Below are 25,024 nucleotides of genomic sequence, written 5' to 3' on the forward strand. Positions count from 1 at the left end.
AGATACAGAAGTAGAACAACAGACTGTGGATTGGGCTGGCATTTTGCCAGGATACAGCAGGAAGACAGGGGCACAGGAAAGGCCCAATGTTGGGACTATTTCCGTTAATCTCCTATGAGATCCAGGCTGGCTAGGTTAGCAAGGTACGTTATAAAAAGAAAAATACAGACAAACTCCTGAGACTGCAGAGGCTTGGAAGGAAAAAATGTGTTGGGTGACAGTGAGATGCAGAAGATTTCTAAGGTGATACACCTGTAGAGGAGAAGGTGGAGGTCCCAGCCCGGGTAAAAGGTGGCTAATCTGCTCCTGGTGATGACCACTGGCATTAAAGGAATCCCGAAGAGATGAGGCTTTTTCTGTTTGTGCAAGCTATCTCCTTGTCCAAGTTTCTCTTCACCACTGAAAACCTCTGAAAGTTGTCAACTTCATTAAGGTAGATTCAGAAGACCTATTTTATTCAAAATGACAAAATACTTCTAGAGAAAAAGCACATATGTCTGGTCAGATAATGCATGTATGACTTCGGACAAATCACAGCATTTCAGTGTTTCAGGTAATCTAGTCTGTCTGTCCTCTTTATTCCTTAACTCTCCATCTGTACAGACAGAAACAATATAATCAGCCACATATCATGTATAAAATAAAAATGAAGAGATAAACAATTATAAAGGCAGAAGTTCTTGGGGTGAGGGGAAGAATTTTAAAATACAAAATTACCTAGCTACTTCTTCAAGAAGAAAAATATCAGGGAGTACTGAAAGAGAACAATTGCAGAAAGGAAGAGAAATTAACCTAAACAGCAACCAAAAACCTTCTAAGAATGTATCAACAGTCCAGTGGAAAACAAATACCCACCCTGCTGACACCTTGATCTTGGACCCATGGCCTCCAGTACTGCGAGACGGTAACATTGTGTTGTTGAAGGTGCCCAGTCTGTGGTACTGTAAACCAGCCCTAGGAAGCTAACACAGCCTGTTAGCCCACAGATGGTGGAGAGATGGAGTGCTCAGTGGAGCTCCAGGCTTACTGTCTACAGCTCCCAACGTGCACTACTGGACCCTTGGGTGGGTGAGGTATGCACGATAATTTTGGGTGGTGCAGGGTGAATAATTTCAACTGACATAATAATGTGTTTATCTTACTGGGTAAATCAGGGGTCCCCACCTGTTAGGAACCAGGCTCCACAGCAGGAGGTGAGCAGCCAGCCAGTGAGCAAAGCTTCATCTGTAGAAACAGCTGCTCCCCATCCCTCGCATTACCGCATGAGCTCTGCCACCTGTCAGAGGAGTGGTGCCGTTACATTCTCATAGAACCCAACTGTGAACTGCGCATGCCAGGGATCTAGATTGCGTGCTCCTTATGAGAACCTAATGCCTGATGATCTGTGACTGTCTCCCATCACCTCCTGATGGGACCATGTAGTCGCAGGAAAACAAGCTCAGGGCTCCCACTGAGTCTATATTATGGTGAGTCGTGTAATTATTTCATTATATATTACAGTGAAATAATAATAGAAATAAAGCACACAATAAATGTAACGGGCTTGAACCATCTCTGCATCATCCCTTCCCCTTCTCCCAGGTCCATGGAAGAGTTGTCTTCAAGAAAACTGCTCTCTGGTGCCAAAAAGTTTGGGGACCGCTGGTGTAAATGTTTCTAAGAATAGTTAAGCAACTTAAGCTTTACATGCTACAAAGAATACAGGTTTAAATGCTAATAAAAATAGGTGCAAATGAAAACACTCTTTCTGTGGTCCAGGGAATCTTAACCATTCTATCAGAAAGACTTGCAGCTTGGAGCTGCAGCTGCCCTCCCACATCCTGTCCACTGTAAAGCCCTGCAACACACACTCACAAACACACATGCACATACATACACATGCATATACTTGAACACATGCACATAAATACATTCACGTGTATATACCTGCACACACACACGCACATACATACACAGGCATATACCTGCACACACACACACACAGACACACACACACACACACACATGCACATACATACACATGCATATACTTGCACACACACACACACAGGCACACACACACACACACATGCACATACGTACACAAGCATATACCTGCACACACGTACACACACAGACACACACACACACACATGCACATGCATACACATGCATATACTTGCACACACACATGCACACAGATGCACATACATAAATCCATTCACATGTATATACCTGCACACACACACGTACATACATACATACACATGCATATACCTGCACACACACACACACACACACACACACACACACACACACACACACACTGTGCTTCATGCCATCACTAGGGTGGCCTCGGAGGAAATGCGTGTTTTTAGGAGAAATGAAGACAACTCAGGCCCTTCATTCTCCTGGTGTTTGCACAAGTGCCTTCTCTGCAGACCATGCTTCAATCTCTTTCTTGGTTCTCCCTCTTACTGAAAGAGAGAAGCAGAGGCCCGGCACATACTCGGCTGCTTAGGGCTCAAGCCAAGTTCGCAAGCTTCCTGGGGAGCCTAGTGAGATGAAGGCACTGCAGAGCCTCCCCAAAAGAGGCGTCGGCTTTTCATGGATCCTTGAGCCCAGGAAGGCGATAGGTGAGACATCACAGTTCATCAGAAGACACAAGCAAACTCCGGTGAGAAAGGGCAATGGTCAAAGATTTTATTCTCTCGGAGAAGGGGTTCTCGGGCTGTAAGCAGGAGGCAGAAGACTTTATTGCATGCGTAGTTAGGTGATGGCGGCCTACGGTTTTCACTGGGAACTGGGATCGAGAGTGACCCGACCTCCTACTCATGCCCTTCTCTCCCTGTCTCTCTCTCTGCCTTTTGCATCTCTCTCCCTATCTCTCTCCTCCTTTTCCTCTCAGCCTCCTCTGTCTCTCTCCTTATCTCTCTTCCTCTCTCTCTCTGTCTCACTCCCTTCTCCCCATCTCTCTTTCTCTCTCCTTCTTTTCCTCTTCTCTCTCCCTCCTCATCTCTCTGCCTGCCACTGTTCAGGCTCCTGGGGCCCCACGTGGATGGGCGGACACAGGACTCCTAGGCTACCTTTCATAGCGCAGCACAAGGCTGAAGGACCTTGGTCCCCACCTCCCAGCATCCTCGAAATGAGGGGTGTGGGGTGTGCCATGCTCTCCTGAGTGGGCGCCCCACACTCCAGGAAGCAGAAACTGCAGGTCGCAGCTGGCTCGAGTGGTGTGCCCACAGGAAGTGGGCTGCCAGCTTCCATCCTGTGATCTGCTGAGGCCAAAGCAGAGGACAGCAGCCCAGGCCCGTCTCTGCAGCCGGGTGGGGGTGGGGTGGGCTTGGGGGTGGGGATGGGGATGGGAGCCGCCAATGCAAACTGGCCCCTGGCTGGCTTCCTACCCTGCACCCTGCCATGCAGGGCCTCCTCTCCCACCCCTACCCCTGTCTGCCCCATACCCAGGCTCCAGAAGTCTCCCAGGATCCAGGAGCTAAGGGCAACCACTGGGTTCCACAGCCGCTAGTCCGTGAGTCAGCCACCCCTCTGCGTGCTGACAAACCTTGGCTCTCATGCCCCACCCCAAGCCAACCACACAGCTCTGTCCCCCCACCAGCATTATTACCGCCTCCTGATTTTAGCCGTGACAGCCCTGCTTCCTGGTAACCTTGCCCCTCCCACCGTGGTCCAGGCAAGCTTGAAGGCCAGCGCGCTCCACCCACCCTTCCTGGGGGCCACTCTACTATCTCCTTGCCCAGATGTCTTCACCTGGCTTTACCGAGATAGAATAAACAACAGGGATGAGGCCCCGGACTCCGCCAGGAAGATGGGCCAAAATACTCTCCATTTAGAAGCAGGAACAGTGATGGGGCCTATGGATGACCCCAGGATTGTCACCCAAGCAGCAAGAAGGGCAAGGAACCCGGTGTCTTGGCCTTACCCTGGGAGGTCGTGGCCAGGGCTTCAAAAGGCCCCGGAGAGGGGTGGGCAGGAGAGCAGATCCACCCTCCTCTCGAGAAAGCAGCCACCACCCCCAGGAAGAGCAGATGGGGGCACACAGGCAGAGTCCCCGCGTGCTGTAGAGCAGGGCCAGCAGATCTGCAGTCAGCCTCAGCGCCGGGGGAGCTGCAAGATACACTGAGACCGTTACAGGTTGGGCTCTGTGTCCCCACCCAAATCTCATCTGGAATTGTAATCCTCCTGTGTCAAGGGAGGAACCTGGTGGGAGGGGATGGGATCTGGGGAGAGTTTCCCCTCTGCTGCTCCCCGATAGTGAGGGAGTTCTCGGGAGAGCTGATGGTTTGAAAGTGTGGCACTTCCTGGTTCTCCACTCACTCCCTCCTGCCACCTTGTGGAGAAGGTGCCTGCTTCCCCTTCGCCTTCTGCCATGATTGTAAGTTCCCTGAACTGGGAGTCAATTAAACCTCTTTCCTTTATCGATTACCTAGTCTCGAGTATTTCTTTACAGCAGTGTGAAAACAAACGAATACCCCTTCCCTGAGACCCTTCTCCTTAGGCAACCAGCTGCCCCCATGCTCCTCCTCTGCCCCCTGTTCTTTCTTTTCCCCTCATGAGGCCCAAGTGATAAACAGGGCCAGCCCCAGCCCCAGCCCCATCCTACCGCAGGCCTGTTGGCTGCTGGAGAGGCCGGGCTCCTTTCCTCTCCCCGAGCCTGCCTGATATGCTTTCTGGATCCTGGAGAAAACTGACCCACTATTCTCATACTGGTGCAACATCTTCCAAGACCACAAAAAGCTGTACCTTTTGAGCCAGTCTTTTTTCTTGTCTCCACTTGCTAGGGCTGTCATCGGGACAGTCCTAGAGGGTCGTGCCAATGGATGAGTGGATGGATGGACAGTAGTCCAGGGATGATGTCCGTGTCTGTCCTGAACCGGGCCCTTCCTCCAATGAGAAGCCTTCCTGAGTGAGTATATACAGTCATCCCTTGGTATCCACGGAGAATTAGTTCTAGGGTCCCCGGGAATGCCAAAATCCATGGATGCTCAAGTCTCTGATACAACATGGCATAGTACTTACTTATAAGCTATGCACATCCTCCCGTATACATTAGACCATTACTAGATTATTTATGATATGTAATACAATGCAGATGCTACATAAATGGTTGTGATACTGTATTCTTTAGGGAATGATGACAAGAACAAAGTCTGCACATGTTCGATAGAAACATAACCATCCAATTTATTTTCTGAATATTTTCCATCTGCTGTTGCTGAATCTACAGATGCAGAGCTCCTGGATACGAGAGCCAAGCGTGCTTTGAGAGTAGGGCGGGTGAGGTTGCTAATGAGTACACGGGAGCAGGTGTTGATCAGGAGGGCCCTGCACTGGGGCATCTGGACGTCCTGCCTCAGGACTTGAGACTCCAGTTGGATGGCACAGGCAGACTCAGCCCAGGTCAAAGCCCTCCCCTTGAAGATTCATTTTATCCCAAGCTCTTTCTGGCCCCTGGAATTTGGCATGCCCTAGGCCCTGGGTGGAAGGACAGATGAGCCAGGTTTTAGATAACATGTCTAGAAGAGTGAACCCCTACTGTGTGCCTGGCACTTCCCCCACAGGATCCTCTAGCTAGAATAGCCAAGGGTCATGGAGAGAAATACGCAGTTAAAATGTCAGAAATGAAAAAGCGATACCATCAGAGACGCTCAAAAGACCATTAGGTAATAGTATTAGCATTTGTATTCTGAGATCCAACAGCAGCAGTCACTTCCCTCCACCCCTATGTGTATCCCAGGACCACCCTGGGCGGGGAGGGCTGAGGTTAGGGAGCACCCACGGATGCTCTGATGCCGGCCCTGGGCCTCGGGGGTGACAGTGATGAGGAACTGGGTGCACACATGAGTGGGGCAGCCGGCCCTGGCCAGAGAAGCAACACACACGTGCACAGACGTGTTTACCCACGTACGCGTGTGCACGCATGTGCACAAACACATTGCAGGCAGGCATGTTGACGCCTCAGGCAGCGGAGGACCCTGACTCTGGGCCCTGCTGACCCGGGCAAGGCCCCATTGTGATGCGTGCCATGACCTCAGAATGCCCCTGGTGCTTAGCACCTATCCGCTGTCCGGCCTGCCTCTGTGTTCTACGGCAGTTACTCACAGGCAGTGGTGTTTGTGAGCAGCAGTTTTCTGGTTTTCTCCCTGAGGTGGTTTTCTCCCTGAGAGGCATACATAACCCAGGCCAGCTGATTGATCAGAATCAGGTGAGTGTGACCTGTTCTCTTCCCTCCAGGCTGACTTGGGGACAGTGGCTATGGTATGGGCGGTGTTGGCCTCTGGGCAGCTACTGAGGAGGAGGGTCATCCCTGAGCACTCACAGGGAGCCCGTTCTACACTGCCTGTATAGATGATTTTCTCTTTCGTCCTCACGGTGGCTTCGTAGAGTGGGTGCTGTTCCCGAATGTACCCATTCGACAGGTGAGACGTCTGGGGTCAGAGAGGCGGTAACCAGCCCGAAAATCCAGACGTGACCCTGGGTTTTGCTCTCAGCCCTGCTGTGTGCCGTGCTAGACTTCAGGCCTCAACCCTGTGACCTCCCTGCTCGAGATCCCAAATCTGCCCAGATTTCCAATCCCGATGGGGCAGAGCCTGGCCCTGGTAGAGACACTGGGATGGATCCACTGTGGGTGGGGAGGAGGGAAGGGCCCTCAGAACACACCTGGGGCCTAAGCTGGGTCCTGATGGTCACTGTGGGACCACTGGACACACACGGTCCCTTGTCTGGGAGTGGCGTGGGGAGCCTTCTGCCCTTGGGCAGTTGTGGAAAGTGAAGGAGCCCTGGAGGGCTGGCTGAGGGGAGCCTATCTTTCCTTGTGTTCGAAGGGGTCCAGGCACTGGGCTTCTCCCCAAGTATTTCTTATTCTGTCTGGCCTCGCTTTCCTTTTGCCCTGAGTATTCTCAGGAGGGACGGTCCATCTAGACGTTCTCCAGGAGTAAGGACCCACTGTTCTTCATCAGTGACCCAGGAAAATGAAGCCCCCTCCTATAGGGACAGCTCAGAATGGTGGAGTCCACAGTCCCTCCCCGAGAGATGTGGTTTCCATGAGCACAGTGGCTGCTTTGGAGACAGTAGATCATTTTCATCCCTCATCCCCAAAACCAAACACACTCCCGCTCAAATGGCGTTATTCCTAATGCAGCTTCACTGGTTAGACTGAAGGGCCACGGTAGCCCAAGTGATGAGCGAGGTAGAACGGAGCAGTCAGGAGAGATCTTGTTCCCCATAGGAAACTGAGCATCTCTGTGGCCCTGAGTATCCCAGGAGGCCAATCGTACAGAGACCTCTGGTGCCTGACCCCAGTTCGCATCCACAACCCCGGAATAGCCCATCACAGGCCCTTCACCCTTGGCAAGTGGACACCATTCAACCTGCCGGGGAAGGTATGTGCCCATTTCATGGCATAAAGGGAAAACGGGATTCTCTGTCCAGGTCCCACTCTTCTCGAGTCCTTGGGAAGATGCTCACCCCTGCTTGCGGCTTCAGACTGCAGAGACCCATGGAGGTGTGGGCCACGGGGTTTGGCCCCTTCTTACCAGAGTGCAGTGGTTGAATGAAGGTTACACCACCAACCAGCATCTGGGAGCCCGGTGGGAGCGGTTCAGGTGTTCTCCGAAGCTGTCGGGTACAGTGTAACCTTTATCCAATTTTGTCTCACAGGATGAAAGTGGGGGAGGACGTGGAGAGTCGGTGGGCGCAGGAGCGAAAGGACATCATCAGGAAATATGAAAAGGTACAGTTCGGTCTGCTTCTTGGAGGGAAGCCTCTTCCAGTGCGCCCTGGTCAAAGGGTCCTGGGTTCCCTAGGAGCACAGGGCAGGGATGGGTGGCCAATACCCCCAGGCCCTTGCACCCTTTACCTTGGACCCCTCACCAAGGCTCCCTCTGGGTTACAGGGGCACCGAGCCGGGCTGCCAGAGGACAAGGGGCCTGTGCCTATCGGAATGTTCGAACATGTGGATCCGTTTGGGATTGTGCAGTGAGTCCTCTGTGCTCCCCTCACCCCTAAAGCATCTGTCTCAGCTCAGGGATGGGTTTGCTTTTAGAAAGGCCATTCTGACACAGGACATGTCTCGCCAGCTCGGGTCAACCTCCTTTCCAGGGTCAGAAGTCCCCCCTGGCTCCCCTGCAGGTCCAACCCGAGGTTGTTGTTAGGCCAGAGGTGCAAGGCCCATCTAGGGAGCCGGTGGGAATGGAGACTGGGCTAGGTCAGGCCCCTGGGCTCTCAGCAGTTCTGGCGGCAAGTCAGCATAAGAGGAGCGGGGCAGCCCGAGGGTCTGGCCCTGTCTACCAGGAGACAACCCCAGTGAGATCCAAGGGTTGTGGCCACAGGGTGAGGAGACACCTGGCCCAGCCTCGGGGCTGTTGTCCAGCAGGTCTCTCAGGGCCCATCTGCCCCTGTCCTCCCCCATTTCCCTAGAGTTACAGCCCTCACTGTCCCCATGGGGAAGGGGGAAAGGTGTGGGGACAGTGGGGGCTTTGGACCTAAGAGAATGGGGGAGAAGATGGGCAGGGCCCTGCTCTGGGCATCTCAGGGTGAGGCCGGGGAGGCAGCAGGGCTTGTGACTGAAGACCCTGAGTCTGGTGCTGGGAAGGGATCTGGGGCCAGGTAAGAGGAGCCCAGCCTGGAGCCCATCCTTCAGGGATCAGAGGATGGAGAGACAGCGGATCCCGGGGGACGTAGGGTGGGAGGGAGCTGATGAGCCGTGCCACTTCTGAAACGCAGAGTGTGTGGCTCAGATGCAGGGAGAGGCAGGTGGATGCTGGGAGGTCAGAGCCTGCAAGAGCCTTGGGGCTGTCAAGTGGGATGGGCCCCTGGTGCACCCAGAGTACACCGGGCAGGTCTCAGGGCAGCCTCCCTTGACCCTGGCGGGGTGATATGGTCGATCCCTGAGGGATTCCTGGCAGGGCCCGGTCGCCCACCCTGGGCGGCCCCCATCCCATCTCAGGGCTGACCTTTCTCAGCTCCAGCAGAAAGCACCACCTCGAGTCCAGGATGGGCAGCCCCATTGTGCAGCCTGACCACCCCCCACGCCAGGGGCCCCGGTAACCCTGGCCAGGCTGTCCCTGCACTCCTTCTTCTCCCAGGTCCTGGCCCTCCTGGGAGTCAGCCCCACAGGAAGGCGCTTGTCCTCCCTTCCCTGTGCCTTCTCCCGGGCTGAGCCCTGAGCTGGGTAGGGACAGAGCCAGTCCTTTCTGGGGGTTGGCTCCCGGGCTGGGGCGGCTCCAGGCCCTGTGCAGGTCCTCAGCGCTGCCTGGGTTGCCTTACAGAGTGAGGGAGCTGCCTCCTCTGACTGCGCGGGAGGCAAAGGTAAGAGCCTGATGCATGGAGGGGCTGGTCCAGGGACGTAGGGACTGGGCGGGTGGGCAGTGAGGCAGAGGAGGCAGCTGGCCTGGGCGGTGGCGGGTGAGGGCAACACTGTCACTGGGAGGGGCAGCAGAGACCTGACCCCAGGTTGATTTAACTTTGGCAGTTTGATAAAATTCCAAAGTGAGAACCACAGTCCTGGCTTGGGGGTGGCCTCCCGCTTGTGTCGGGACCCCACCTAGAGGCTGGGACCTAAGACTGGTGTGTCTGTGGCCTGAGGATGGCACATCCCGGGGTCCCAAAGCCAGCCCACTGGTGCTCATTTGCTCAAAGGCTGTCAGCCCTTAGGGTCTGCCCTTCCCTGGCTCCTTCCAGCTGGGTTCCACCAGGGCTCCAGAGCCCAAGACCCAGCATCCACGGGCAGCTCTGGGAAGCCCAGCAGCTCCACTAACTCCAACATTCCTCATTTGACAGCAAATTCGGCGCGAGACAAGGAGAAACAGCAAGTGGCTGGAGATGCTGGGCAAATGGGAGACGTACAAGAACAGCGAAAAGGTAATGTGTGGAGGGAGAGGCCCCCAGAAGCACTCTCTGCAGAGACAGGGGACAGGCACCCATGGCTGTGGCCTGGCACCATCAGCCTCTCAGAGGGCGCATGGCACACTGTCCTCGCCCAGAGGACTGCAGGCCTGGTCGCCAGATTGCCTGCCTATTCGTGCAAGCGTCACCTTGCTGGGAGGGAATCTGAATCTAGGGCTGGGACCACCTGGAGCTGAAGGCTAGGTGACCCTGGTGACCCGAAGGAAGAAAAAGGTTCAGATCAGAGTTTTGACTCTGAGTATCCATCCACTCTTTCAGTCCTGGGAAGGGAGACCCTGTCCCAGCTCGATCTCACCTCTACTGAGGAATCATGGGGCCAAAACCAACAATTCCCAGAATCCCCGGGCTCTGGTCCTCACTGGGGTCACCCCGTGGCCTGTAACACCAGACTGTTTTCTGCCCACAGCTCGTAGATCGCACATACAAGGGGATTCCCAGGGACATCCGGGGCCGGGCATGGTCAGTCCTCCTGAACATTCAGGAAATCAAATCAAAAAACCCCGGCAAATACAAGGTACACTCAGCCAGAGCACAACAAACGGGACAGGCCGTGTCAGGGGCCCAGGTCTCCAGCTGGAGGGAACATCAAACCCACCCTGGGGGGCATGGGGGAGGATGGTCAGATGCACATCCTGGGCATGGACGGTGGCATAGTCACCACAGACAAACTCGGCTCTGTGACCCTCCCTGGCTTCAATAACAAGCCAAAAAGCAGCTTTCTGCAGAAGGAAACCTTCCTTCTTTCCTTCCTTCCCGAAGTGCTGACTGTGGGCTGACTGCCATTTAGGCAGGGAGTCTTCCATGTGTTCTGAGGCTGCTTCCTCCTCTTGGCCCTGCCCTACAGCTCATGAAGAAGAAGGGCAAGAGGTCATCTGAACACATCGATCAGATCGACCAGGATGTTAGCAGGACTCTCCAGGACCATGTCTCCTTCAGGCGTCGATATGGAGCCAAGTAAGCCTACGGGAGCCACAGGGTCCCAGCGGAGATGGGGTGAATGAGAGGGATGGGCACTTCCCCGGAGCAGAAGCCAGGGTCACCCAGGAGGGATGACAGAGCCACCAAGAGCTCTCCTGGCCCAGGGAGCAGCAGGCACCATGAACCGAGCACCTCCCTGGTTCCAAGCCCTGGGCCAGGCTGGAACATGTGGGGCCGGAACCCAGGAGGATCCTGAGGAGACAGAAGACAGCAAAGAAAATCATGCACAATGGTGAAAGGTGCTCTCCCTGACCCACGGGGACCCGTGGTAGGACCTACGGGAGGGTGGCAGGATGGAGGGCCCATGAGCCTACCCAGACAACACTGACAGCACCAAACGCTGGGAGAATTATGGGTCCTGGAAACTCTCATCCAGGTCTGCTGGGAACATGACACAGCAAAGCCACGTTGGCAGCCAGTTGGGCAGTGGCTCAGAAAGCTCAATGGATTTGAACCAAGTGTCCCCAAGGTGTCACAGATATTGAACCCGCTGATTTGGAAACTGACATCCACATGAAACCTGCATGCCAGGTTCACTGCTTGATTCACCGTCACTCACACACCGAGCCTTCGGGGACGGCCTTCAACACGGGCATGGGGAGAGCAAGGCTGGTCCTCCCTTCAAACGGAAGACCCAGCGAGAAAAGGGAACGAGCCAGTGATGCCCGCACGGACGTGGGTGGATCCTAGATGCATTTTGCTAAGGGAAAGAAGCCAGACCCAATAAGCTACCACAGTAGCATTCCCATTCCTAGGCCATTCTGGAAAAGGCCAAGCCACAGGGACTGAGAAGCAGTCTGGGTGGCCAGGGGCTGACGAATCGGGGAGAGGCTGGGTGCGTAGGGGCCACTCTGGAGACTTGGAGGATGAAGGAGTCACTCCAGGAGGGGCTGGAGCGGTGGCCGGGAGACTCCGCACATTGGTTTGGAACTGTGGAGGAACTGTACACCCAGAGACTGAACTGGCCTGTGTGCAAACTGAAAAAAAAAAATCATTCAGAGTGAAAAGGATCGGTCAACTCACTGTACAACTGGGCTATCTGCATGTCACAGATGTGGCTTTTACTGAAACATTTCTTCAACAGTCTCAGGCCCTGAAGAGCTCACTGCTTTTCTGGCGAATCATCTGAACGTGAAATGGGATTTGTTGTTAGGATTTGTAGACAAAGTGAAACTAACAGCATCTGCAGAAACCAAACCATAGCCCCCTTTCTCTGTTTCCTAGGCAGCGGGAACTCTTCTACGTACTCCTGGCATATGCGGAGTATAACCCGGTGAGTATTCCCGGCAGTGAGGTTCCCGGGCCGTATTTCCATATTCACAGGAGTGGGTGTCTGGTGGGGGTGTCGTTGCTTCTTTTAAAGTTGGTATTTGTGACCCACCAGCTTATAGGAGGTAGGATTCCAGCTCCCCGCTGGCATAAGCCTCCAAGCAAGGGGGTGGTCTCAAGGGGTCAAGCTGAGACACAAAGGAGTTGGGGCCTGGACTCCTGGTGTCACCTGGGCCTGACCACCACTTCTGAGAACAAGAAATGACGCCCTCCTCCTGGGGCTGCCCCAAAGCCTGGGAGCTTGGCAGCGTCACACGCAGGATGGTGGTCTCAGGAGACATTTTGGACAAGGTGCTGAAGTGCCTGATGGACTTGGCTCTTGTCATGAAATGATTTTGCATCCTGAGGAAGCCTCTTCTTCAGAGGAAGCCTGTCCAGTCACCTCTGCCCTCTCCAATGACATGAGTCCTCCCAGGTGACCTCAGCCCTCCCAGCTGATGTCCTTCCATGGTGACTCTGGCTCTTGCAGAATGTGGGCTACCGCGGGAACCTGAGCCACGCCGCCGCCTTGTTCCTCCTGTATCTGCCTGAGGAGGACGCATTCTGGGCACTGGTGCAGCTGCTGGCCAGTGAGAGGCACTCCCTGCAGGGTAGGTGAACAGCTGCCCCTGGGGCCTCACGCAGCCAGACCCGGGGACGGCCACCGTGGCCAGGTGATCTCGGCTTTCAGCCAAGGCACCCTCCTTGTGTCGCCGGCTCGTTGGGAGCCTTTAGGACGTCTCTGCTGAGGGTCCCACAGGAGTCCGCAGCTGGCCCCCCACAGCCCAAGTCAGACACCTTTCAACCCCATCAGCAGAGGGCATCTCATCCTCCCCGTGGCCACCCTCTGTGTCCCGGAGCCACGGCCTCCGGCCCTGATTCTGTGCAGCCGACTCTCCCCTCCCTGAGAGTCCTCCTGCCCTCCAGCTGCCCGGGCTCCCGCTGCCCTTGGTGCGCACGAATGGGCCGACCAAGCCCAGGTGGCAGCATCTTCCCATCCCGTGTCCCCTGGCCCGACCCCACTTCCAGGAGATGACCAGGAAGCCCAGTACCCACACTGTTCTGGCTGCCCTGTTGTGGCCTCAAAGTCAGGCTTGCCCCTTCTGCACCCTGGCCCAGGAGGCCTCCAGGGGAACCTCCAGCCAGGCTCCAGGGGATGTTCCCGCCCCACCTCCCCAGGGTAAAGGCCGCAAGGTGGGGTCACCAGATGGGAGGGTGGGAAGCCTTCGGGTTCGGGGGCCTCTCAAGCTGCCCAGCTCTTGCAGCTGATGGCTCTACATCTTGGGGGAAGGCTCTGATTTCATGATGGGCTGGGGGCTTCTCAGGATTCCACAGCCCAAATGGCGGGACAGTCCAGGGGCTCCAAGACCATCAGGAGCATGTGGTACCCACGTCACAACCCAAGACCATGTGGCATCTGGTGAGTTTATGGTCCCTTCGGCTCTTCCCCAGAGGCCCTGCATCCCGTGGGGCTGGAGGAGCAGGGGGGCTGGAGCCCCTCGTGCGGCTGGTGACTGGCTGAGTCCCAGCCAGGGCCTGACCTGGGATGCCGGGTCCTCCATGGGCTGGGAGTTGGTTTCCTTTCCTGCCCTGGAGGAGACAGAGGCACAGGGATGGCGCCCCAGCTCCCGCAGAGCAGGGCAAAGGGCAGTGTGTCCACCGAGAGTGTGGGAAGGGGACGGTGTCGCGGGGAGCCCCGGACACTGCCCAGTGTTCTGCACTAGGCATAGGTTCTTCAGAGGCCCTGGAAGAGGGAGGTTTTTAGGGCAGCCCAGTGGCCTGAGCACCTCTGTTGCTCCCATCAGGACCAGGACATAGACGCTGGTATATGCGGGAAGCATCTCTCGTTAGGCTGGCTTCTCCGGACTTTAATGAAGGTAAGGTGGCATAGGGAGACCCTGGCTCAGGGACCCTCGTTGCCCTGCAGTGCCCTGCTTCCTCAGTCCGGCAGTCTGGCTCACCCCCAGCCCACAGGAGTCTCAGGTGGGCCCCTGAAGGACACTCAAGCAAAACCCTGTGCCCAAGAGGGGTCATCCCAGGGCAATGGCTGGGGCTCAGGCCCAGCCTCATGGGCAGACCGGGCCAGGACCCGACTTGAGAGGGCTCAGGGAAGCCTCAAGCGCTGGGCAAGCCCCTCTCTCCAGGAGCCACATCTCCACTCATATGAGTGCCCCCCATGAGGAGCTGCAAGACCTTGCCTGACCCAGTGTCCTGGAGGGCCCAGGTGACGCTCATGGGGAAGGCCACTGACTCTGGGGACTGAAACCCCAATGGGCACAGCTCGAGCCACCAGCCCCAACCTGGAAGGGCCAGGTTCTCCCACGCCTGCTGTCTCCACAGATCTCTCTCGGGCTGACCCTGCGCCTGTGGGACGTTTACCTGCTACAAGGAAAACAAGCACGGATGCACATGACCAGCATTGCGTTCGAGGTGCGGCAGAGTAAGTCTACGTGTGCCTAATGGGGCCTGGGGAGCCCCGGGGTCAGACCCCGACTGGCCCGAGGGCAGCTTCCTCACACTGTCCTCACGATCCCCTGTTCTGGCTCAGAGGGAGGTCTGGCCAGGTGGGCCGGGAAGGGCACTGTGACAGCGAGCCCATCCCCCACATGACCCAGATGAAAGTCAGGAGTGTGGCGGGCACTTCCCTGTCCAGGTCGCCCCCCAGTCACAGCCTCCTGTGCACATCTGGGCCCCTGGGGTGGCCACAAAGGGATCCAGCACCACCCAGTGAGAGGCTGAAGTGGCCATGGGGTACGGGCTGGCCCCCTCCCAGGGAACTCTCCTGGCCTGATGTCCACCCTGTCCCTAGAGCGCCTCAGTGAGACCAGTTCCGGCCTGTGCGCATGCATCGCGAGCCAGTTCTGCCGTCACTGGGCCAGGGATGATGACACGGTGCTCAAGCACCTCAGGGCCTCTGTGAACGAACGACGGAGGGAGCAAGCGGACCTGCCACCCCCAGGTGGGCTCCAGTGCCGTGTCCCCTCCCATGTCACCCTCTGGGGCAGTCAACAGTGGGGGAGTGCCCGGGACCTGCAACCCTACTACCTGGGCCTTCCTCTTCACCTTTTCTTCCTCCTCTTCCTCCTGGACTCTAAGAAAGTACAGGAGGCCCACCGGTCCTCAGGGCAGGCGCTCAGTGCCTGTGTACTGGACGTGTTGTGCACGCAGGAGGGGGATGTGAGCAAGACCCTCCCTCAAGCCCCCCCCACTTTCCACGGTGTCTCGCTCTCCCCCTCACAGGGCCCTCAAAGTTACTAGAGGAGCCAGACCCATTTGTGGGAGACCCCGCCTCTCCCTGCAAGCACCCACAGCCTCAGAGAGCAGCAGAGGCCCCTCACTCCTGCACGCTCCTCCAAGGTTGCCAGGACAACAAGCCTTGAGCCAGGGAGACAAGGGAATTGGGGGTCCCTGACCCCCAGAGCATTCAGGGAGAGGGCACAGGCGGGACCCCGGGCCCAGAGCCAGAGCCAAGAATTCAGCCCGATGTGGGAAGAGTCAGTCCTGGCGTGGACTGGGCAGCCCAGGAGGGCAGAGGGTGACCCACGTCCGGGCCCAAAAACCCACTGCAGAGACGGGTCCCCATGTGAGGTGGCAAGGGGCTGGGTGACATCCAAGGACCCTCCCACCCGAGTTCTGACTGGGGGCCGTATCCCAGGCCCAACAGCCCTGGGACGAATGTGTGTGGCAGGAAACCCACAGCCAGTCCCAACCCTGGGGGCAGTCCCAGGAGCCACCCGCCATGCCACGACAGCTTCCCCACGCCAGGCAGCACACACCCCTCCCTCTGGGATCAGCAGACTACAGGCTTGTCCTCAGTGTCAGGCCACGGGGGCCACACAGAGACCCCGAGGACTACAGAGACGCAGGCAGGTGAGGCCCAGCCCGGAAAGGCCTGCATGGGCTCCCTGGAGACGCTGACCACGTCTGTTTTCCTTTCAGCCAAAGCCGAGCAAGGGTCCTCGGCACCCAGGCCTGTGCCGGCTTCACGTGGCGGGAAGACCCTCTGCAAGGGGGACAGGCAGGCCTCTCCAGGCCCACCAGCCCGGTTCCAGCGGCCCATTTGGCCAGCTTCCCTGCCAGGGGCACCTCGTTCTTCCACACCCTGTCCTGGTGGGGCTGTCCGGGAAGACACCTATCCTGTGGGCACTCGGGGTGTGCCCAGCCCGGCCCTGGCTCAGAGAGGACCTCAGGGTTCCTGGAGACTCCTGCAGTGGAACTCCATGCCCTGTCTCCCGACAGACCTGGATATAGGGGTCCATTGTGATTTCGAACAGAGCTACTGGGTCCATGCCATATCCCAGGAGGACCAGCTGGCCACCTGCTGGCAGGCTGAACACTGCCGAGGGAGTGAGATTGGCTTTCGCCAAACTGAACAACGTGGGCATGGACTTCCGGGCCCTGCAGTGCACCCAGCACTGATTCCGACCAGGACGCCTCCTTCCCAGCGAGGGACGAGGAGCAGTGCACTCCCACCTCAGGGCCTTATTATTTAGTTAATAGGATTGTACTCATGTTACATTTCTCAATTTTTTTTAAGAGATAAAGTCTCACTCTGTCACCCAGGCTGGAGTGCGGTGGTGCAATCATGGCTCACTGCTTCCTGGAACTCATGGGCTGCAGCAATCCTCCTGCCTCAGCCTCCTGACTAGGTGGGACTATAGGCACACGCCACCGTGCCTGGCTAATTTCTTTGACTTTTCTCTGGAGACAGGGTCCACCCATGTTTCCCAGGCTGGTCTCAGACTTCTAGACTCAAGTGAACCTGAACCTCCCGCCTCGACCTCTCAAATTGCTGGGATTACAGGTGTGAGCCACCACACCCGGCCTGAATTTCTTACGTGCGATGCTACTACAAAACGTCATTATTAGGGGAAGCAGGATGGAAGGTGTAGGGGAGGACACTGTAGTGCCTTTACAATATTTCTGTATATCTAAAATCATTTCAACAGGAAACATTTATTTCAAAACGTGAAGGTTTTGACAACACCATGAGCCTGCCTTTGTACTTTAAACTCATGGAACGAGAACCACCTTCACATTTTGAAATAAATGTTTCCTGTTGAAATGATTTTAGATATACAGAAATATTGTAAAGGCACTACAGCGTCCTCCTACACCTTCCATCCTGCTGCCCCTCATAATGACGTTTTGTAGTAGCATGGCACATAAGAAATTCAGGCCGGGTGTGGTGGCTCACACCTGTAATCCCAGCAATTTGAGAGGTCGAGGCGGGAGGTTCAGGTTCACTTGAGTCTAGAAGTCTGAGACCAGCCTGGGAAACATGGGTGGACCCAGTCTCTAGAGAAAAGTCAAAGAAATTAGTCAGGCACGGTGGCGTGTGCCTATAGTCCCACCTAGTCAGGAGGCTGAGGCAGGAGGATTGCTGGAGCCCACGAGTTCCAGGAAGCAGTGAGCCATCATTGCACCACCGCACTCCAGCCTGGGTGACAGCGTGAGACTTTATCTCTTAAAAAAAAATTAAGAAGTGGGTACAATCATATTAACTAAATCCTATTAACTAAATAATAATGTGAACTATTATCTAAGGTTATGAAGGTTAGAATTATCCCATTTTTGCCTAACTTCTCATACCTGTCCTAAGATCCCACCTGGGACTCCCTCTCTGCCTTCAGCTCATGTCTCTTCAGCTTCCTCCACATGGTCCAGCAAACACACACCTGATGAGCCGATGGCTCATACACAAGGATAGACCTGTGGGCAGGGATTTTCAAATTTATACAGTAAACGAGTTTTCCATGGTGTTCCGGAGAACACTCTTTGAGAAACACTTTGACAGTGAATCTAGGCCTCGATATCCATCAGCTGCTGTAGCTTGAATTTTGTTCAAGCTCAGTGAACGCTTGCTCTGCCGGGTGCATGTGAAAGGGGCAAGGATGAGTAAGCTGCAGATGAAGAAGACAGGACACAGAGGGTCTGTCTAAGCTTTATCCCCTGCCTTCAGCACTGACGGATCAAATCCAACTCTTAGGGAATGGTGGCCACGTGCCGGGCCAGCCCCGGGCTCTGAGGATCTGACAGTGAGTGACGCAGAGCCAGGCCTTGCCCGTGGGGAGCTCTCCAGCATACACCTCCCTCTCCCCTCCCAGCGCCCTGCAAAGCAGGCGTCAATGCCATTGTTAATGCACAGAGGAGGAACTTGACTGTTAGACAGAATAGATAGTAAATCCATTTAATAGTAATCATATTGTTCAGAAAGAATGAGGCATATTTATGTGACATGGGAAGATCCACAACTAATGTTAAATGGTAAAAGATATAAAATGTTATGCTCAATAAAATACTTTCTGTGAGAGAATATATGTTAATTTATGCAAGTGGCATCAATGCCACACTGTTAATGCACAGAGGAGGAACCTCACTCTCAGAATAGATAGTAAATCCATTTAATAGTAATCATATTATCCAAAAAGAGTGAGGCATATTTATGTGATATGGGAAGATCCACAACTAATGTTAAATGGTAAAAGATATAAAACGTTATGCTCAATAAAATACTTTCTGTGAGAGAATATATGTTAATTTATGCAAGTGGCGCCAATGTGGAGGGTTTATGCTAATTTCATCATACCTCACAGACAGACCTGGGCTCTCCCACTCATTATCTGTGTGGCCTAGGGTAAGTCATTTAACTGCTGTAAGCCTCAGCTTCTTCATCTGTCAGGCAGTGATACTCTGACTACTCTGCAGGGTAACTCTGAGATTTAAGCGTGATCATCTCAGAATATGCCTGGCAAACAGTAGGAGCTCAGAACTTGATGTTTTTTTCCTACAGCAACTGCTGTAGGGGATAGCAGCTGATGCAAGAGCTTGGTAAATCCTTATATATATCAAATATTGTAGAAACATAACTACATGCTACTATTTTTTCAAACCCTCCCCTCACTCTTTTTTTTTCCCTGAGACAGTCTCACTCTGTTGCCCAGGCTGGAGTGTAGTGGCGCCATCTCGACTTGGCTCACCGCAACCTCTGACTCCTGGGTTCAAGCCATTCTTGTGCCTTAGTCTCCCAAGTAGCTGGGATTACAGGCATGTGCCACCAGGCCCAGGCAATATTTTTGGTATTTTTAATAGAGATGGGGTTTCTCCATGTTGGCCAGGCAGGTCTCCAGCTCCTGGCCTCAAGTGATCTGCCTGTCTCGGCCCCCCAAAGTGCTGGGTCAAACCTCTTATATCCAGTAAAACAGCCTCACTGGGTCGATGGATCTCATGCGGCTGCCTAACATTTTTACTTTATAAAAGGTCTTCCTGAGGCCATTTGAAAGTATGAATCAAAACACTTTATGAACAGGGCCACAGGTTTGCATGAGCCTTGTCAGTGGACCTCCAGGATGAAGACCAAAGTAATTGTGCAATTTCTAGTGGAATAATTGACACTTAAGATCTTATTTATTTATCAAAAGACTGCTGTGAGGTATGAATTCTTAACCCCAATTTGCAGAAACTGAGACTTTGCCTGACACCGCAGAGCTAGGAAAAAGTGGGCGTAAGATCCTCACCAAGTCTGACTTCCAAAGGAAGTTTTCAAAAGAAACCTCCTTGCTACCTGCCAAATCTCTGCAGAGCCAGCAGCCGTGTTCACACATCAAACAGGACAATGACAATAGCACCAGGAATAGCTACTCCTGGTCAGATGCCCTCATGAGCTCAACTCTGCAGGATGGGGACACCGGGCCCTGCCTAGGGGAAAGGAAGGGGGTTTATAGAGGAAGCCCAGCCAGCCAAGCAACCAGAGTTGGGAAAAACCCGTTGGGAAGAACTTGCTTGCTCTAGCTGGGCTTTGCAAAACACAGGAAAAGATGAGTCTGCACAGGCCGGGCGCGGCGGCTCACGCTTGTAATCCCAGCACTTTGGGAGGCCGAGGTGGGTGGATCACGAGGTCAGGAGATCGAGACCACGGTGAAACCCCGTCTCTACTCAAAATACAAAAAATTAGCCGGGTGTGCTGGCGGGCGCCTGTAGTCCCAGCTACTCGGAGAAGCTGAGGCAGGAGAATGGCGTGACCGCGGGAGGCGGAGCTTGCAGTGAGCCGAGATTGCGCCACTGCACTCCAGCCTGGGTGAGAGAGCGAGACTCCATCTCAAAAAAAAAAAAAAAAAAAAAAAAAAAGATGAGTCTGCACAGACAGAAATGGTCTACAATGGCTGAATGTTTCATGTAGAAATTTTATTTTATGATTAATACACTTGTGCCATTTCTTAGAATCATTTGCTTGTTTAATTCTAGTCTATCAAGTGATAATTTTGTTGATATTTAGAGGCTCTTCAGTTAATTTCTGTGGGATTTTTGGTTATATTTAACAAGGATAGTAATACGAAATCTCTAAGGAAAAAAAGAAACAAAGCCAATTATTCCTGAGAATGTTTAAATTTATTAAAGTACACTTGCTAATTGTTAGTATAGAACCTACATTTCATAATAGAAAATCTTGGACTTGCCAGTGGTAGCTGCTGGAGTGAGGTGTTTGTCCAATACATCCAGAAAACGTCGCCACAGATTAACTTTAGCTCAGTCTCAACCTGAAAAAATAAAAGTAAATTTAAAAAAATCAGATCGTCAAATTCTAGAAATTCTGTAAATTATTACACATTTTATGTACCTCTGTTTTTGTGGAAGAGAGCTTAGTGTTACAGAGAATTCGTTTCCCTCTCCAAACTCCCTTCTTCCCATTTGACACAAAAGCAGAGAAAAGCTGCCTGTCCGTTATCAAAAGTATCTTTTCCTTTCTCCACGCAATTAAGTGCTACACACACACACACACACCCCCCCCACCCCAACACCCCCTCACAGTCCAACTGCAGAATCACCAATGACCGAAACTAAACAGTGATGCTACTTGGTAAATGCTGGTCAATTACAGGAATATTTCACAAGGTAGCAACTATTGTGTCCATTTACTTGGGAAAACAGAAGCTAAGACATTTGCTCAAAATTCATCCCCTTAAAAGAACTTAATAAGCAGAGCTAGGATTTGAAGCCAGGCAGGGTGCAAGGGACAGAACAAAATTCAAACCCAGGCAGTTTGCCTTCCGTACTTATATTCCTAACAACGTTCAACAGGCAATCCCTTTAGTGGAAGAGATCCAAAACTAGTTAAGATACTAAAAATCTATGTAACTATTGCCACTCATTTATATTCATTTATAATGCTGAAAATGTACACCACCTCTAAAGGCACATACCCAGTTTACTACTTCTTCTCCGTTTTTTTTTTGTTTTTTTTTTTTGAGAGGGAGTCTGGCTTTGTCGCCCAGGCTGGAGTGCAGTGGCGTAATCTCAGCTCACTGCAACCTCCACCTCCCGGGTTCGTGCCGTTCTCCTGCCTCAGCCTCCCTAGGAGCTGGGACCACAGGCGCCTGCCTCCACGCCCAGCTAATTTTTTGTATTTTTAGTAGAGCCGGGGTTTCACCATGTTAGCTAGGATGGTCTCCATCTCCTGACCTTGTGATCCGCCTGCCTCGGCCTCCCAAAGTGCTGGGATTACAGGCATGAGCCACCATGCCTGGCCTATTTTTTGTTTTTTAGACAGAGTCTTCCACCGTCACCCAGGCTGGAGTGCAGTGGCCCTATCTCGGCTCCCTGCAGCCTCTGCCTTCCAGGTTCAAGCAGTTCTCATGCCTCAGCCCCCTGAGCAGCCGGGATTACAGGGGTGCACCACTGTATCCGGTTAATTTTTGTATTTTTAGTAGAGATGGGGTTTCACCATGTTGGCTAGGCTGCTCTTGAATTCCTGGCCTCAAGAGATCCACCTACCCCGGCCTCCCAAACTGCTGGATTATAGGTGTGGGCCACGCGTGGCCCAACTCTACTATTTCAGTGAAGCTCCTGTACCCTAGGTCATCACTGACTTCCCAGTTGCTGAATCCAGTTGTCTTTACTGAGTTGGTCCTTAATTTAACTTTCTTCTGCATTGAAGCTACTGACTGACCACAGCATTTGGAAACTCTGTTCATCTTATTACTGTGATTCTACTTTCGTTATTTTTCATCTTTTCTCTTAAGTCTGTGGCTTCTCAGACTTCCTCACAATTGATTGCTTATTTTAAAAATTCAAAAATTTAAACCTCCTGAGCAGTTCAAAAATAATATACCTTTGAAATTTTTTAAACTTTTCAGAATTGCAAGAATAGTTCAGTGATCACCAGTTGTTACCATTTTGCCATATTTTCTTTGTCTGTGTGTCCCTCCCTTTCTACCTGCCCCCATATATATCTATATCTAAGAATATTCACATTTTTTAACTTTAATAAATTTTCTTCCTGTACAATTTGAGAGTTAACTGCAGATTTCATAGCACTTTACCCCTAATTTCTTCTATACGTCTACTAAGAATAAGAGCATTTTTTTTTTTTTTTTTTTTTTGAGAATGAATCTCACTGTGTCACCCAGGCTGGAGTGCAGTGGTGCAATCTTGGCTGACTGCAATCTCCACCTCCTGGGTTCAAGCGATTCTCCTGCCTCAGCCCCCCAAGTAGCTGGGATTACAGGTGCCTGCTACCACGTCTGCCTAATTTTTGTAGTTGTAATAGAGATGGGGTTTTGCCATGTCGGCCAGGCTGGTCTCAAACTCCTGACCTAAGGTGGTCTGCCCTCCTCGGCCTCCCACAGTGTTGGGATTACAGACGTCAGCCTCCATTCCCGGCCTCTTTTTCCTTTTGTAATTAACAGGTGATCTATGGAATGATAGAAATAGTGTGAAGATTCTGTCCCATAATAATCTTTACTTAATGGTTTCATCTGGATTGCTTCTTGCCCAAATCAATTACTATAGTGATTAGAAAATGGAGACTTTTCTATTTTTTCTGTATTGTCATTCTTCTGTAAAGATTTTTTTATACTCCTTTTTTTTTTTGTTTTTTTAAGACGAAGTCTCGCTTTGTCACCAGGCTGGAGTGCAGTGGTATGATCTCAGCTCACTGCAACTTCCGCCTCCCAGGTTCAGGTGATCCTCCTGTCTCAGCCTCCAGAGTAGCTGGGACCACAGGCATTTGCCACTGTGTCTAGCTAATTTTTTGTATTTTTAGTAGAGATGGGGTCTCACCATGTTGGCCAGGATGGTCTCGATCTCTTGACCCCGTGATCCAGCCACCTCAGCCTCCCAAAGTGCTGGGATTACAGGCGTGAGTCACTGCGCCTGGCCCTATACTCCCTTTTTAAATTTTTTTTTTTTTTGAGATAGAGGTTCACTCTGTTGCCCAGGCTAGAGTGCAATGATGTGGTCTTGCCTCACTGCAACCTTCGCCTCCCAGGTTCAAGCAATTCTCCTGCCTCAACCTCCTGAGTAGCTGGGATTACAGGTACGTGCCACCACGCTCGGCTGATTTTTGTATTTTTAGTAGAGATGGGGTTTCACTATGTTGGCCAGGCTGGTCTTGAACTCCTGACCTCATGATCTGCCCGCCTCAGCCTCCTAAAATGCTGAGATTACAGGTGTGAGCCACTGCACCTGGCCCTTTTTTTTTTTTTTTTTTTTTTGAGACAGGGTCTTCCTCTGTTGCCCAGGCTTGAGTGCAGTGGCATGATCATGGCTCACCACAGCCTTGGACACCAGGCTGCCTCAGCTCACTGCAACCTCTGCTTACCAGGTTCCAGTGATTCTCGTGCCTCAGCCTCTGGAGTAACTGGGAGTACAGGTGCTCACCACCATACCTGGCTAATTCTTGTATTTTTAGTAAAGATGAGGTTTCACCATGTTGGGCAGGCTTGTCTCAAACTCCTGGCCAACATGGTGATCCACCTGCCTTGGCTTCCCAAAGTGCTTCATATTGTTAGCCCTATTTCCAGTCGAATTCCATAGCGTTCTTCTCTTTTATTTTTATTTTTTTATTTTTGAGACGGAGTCTCAATCTGTCCCCCAGGCTGGAGTGCAGTGGTGCAATCTCAGATCACTGCAGCCTCCACCTCCTGGGTTCAAGCAAGTCTCTGCCTCCGCCTCCTGAGTAGCTGGGATTACAGATGCCTGCCACCATGCCCGGCAAATTTTTGTATTTTTAGTAGACACGGGATTTCATAATCTTGGCCAGGCTGGTCTTGAACTCCTGACCTTGTGATCCACCCGCCTCGGCCTCCCAAAGTGCTGGGATTATAAGCATGAGCCACTGCACCTGGCCACATCCTTCTTTCAGCTCATATTTGGATATCCTTTTTTTCTACAGTGAGAACTCTGATAACAACATAAATAAATGCGGTCATTTGTTCAGTTGTACAATATATGCATAATGAAAATTATAATACTGATAGTATTTCCAGCTACAAACCTACTAAGTTTGATTTAATATTTCTTTGCAATTTTTGTGTGCTTACATATAGGCCACTAAAGGTGTGCAGTCTAAAATTACTTAAGTATCTTTTTCTCGCCAGGCACAGTGGCTCACGCCTGTAATCCCAGCACTTTGGGAGGCCAAGGCGGGCAGATCATGAGGTCAGGATTTCGAAACCAGCCTGGCCAACATGGTGAAACCCCATCTCTACTAAAAATACAAAAATTAGCCAGGCGTGGTGGCGGGCACCTGTAGTCCCAGCTACTTTGGAGGCTGAGGCAGGAGAATCACTTGAACCTGGGAGGCGGAGGTTGCAGTGAGCCGAGACCATGCCACTGCACTGCAGCCTGGGTGACAGAGTGAGACTCCATCTAAAAAAAAAAAAATCTTTTTCTCTTATATCTTTTTTCTCTTTCTCTTTCTGTGGTAAAGTTATTGGTGTAATAGTCAATTAAATTTATGTATTCCTATTGTATTCCGTTGTACTTCCCACCCCTCATCCTTGTTGATTTTATTTTTGGAATATATTAAACATTAATATGGTTCAAAAGGAAAAAT

General features: G+C 52.6%; 1 pseudogene; it reads left to right on the forward strand.

Moving 5' to 3' along the window:
- Positions 1–923: 923 nt before the first annotated feature.
- On the forward strand, positions 924–18,733 carry LOC129470044 (TBC1 domain family member 3G-like; annotated as a pseudogene).
- Positions 18,734–25,024: the final 6,291 nt, after the last annotated feature.

Source organism: Symphalangus syndactylus, chromosome 20 (genome assembly GCF_028878055.3).
Source record: "Symphalangus syndactylus isolate Jambi chromosome 20, NHGRI_mSymSyn1-v2.1_pri, whole genome shotgun sequence".
In the NCBI taxonomy this organism is placed as follows: Eukaryota; Metazoa; Chordata; class Mammalia; order Primates; family Hylobatidae; genus Symphalangus; species Symphalangus syndactylus.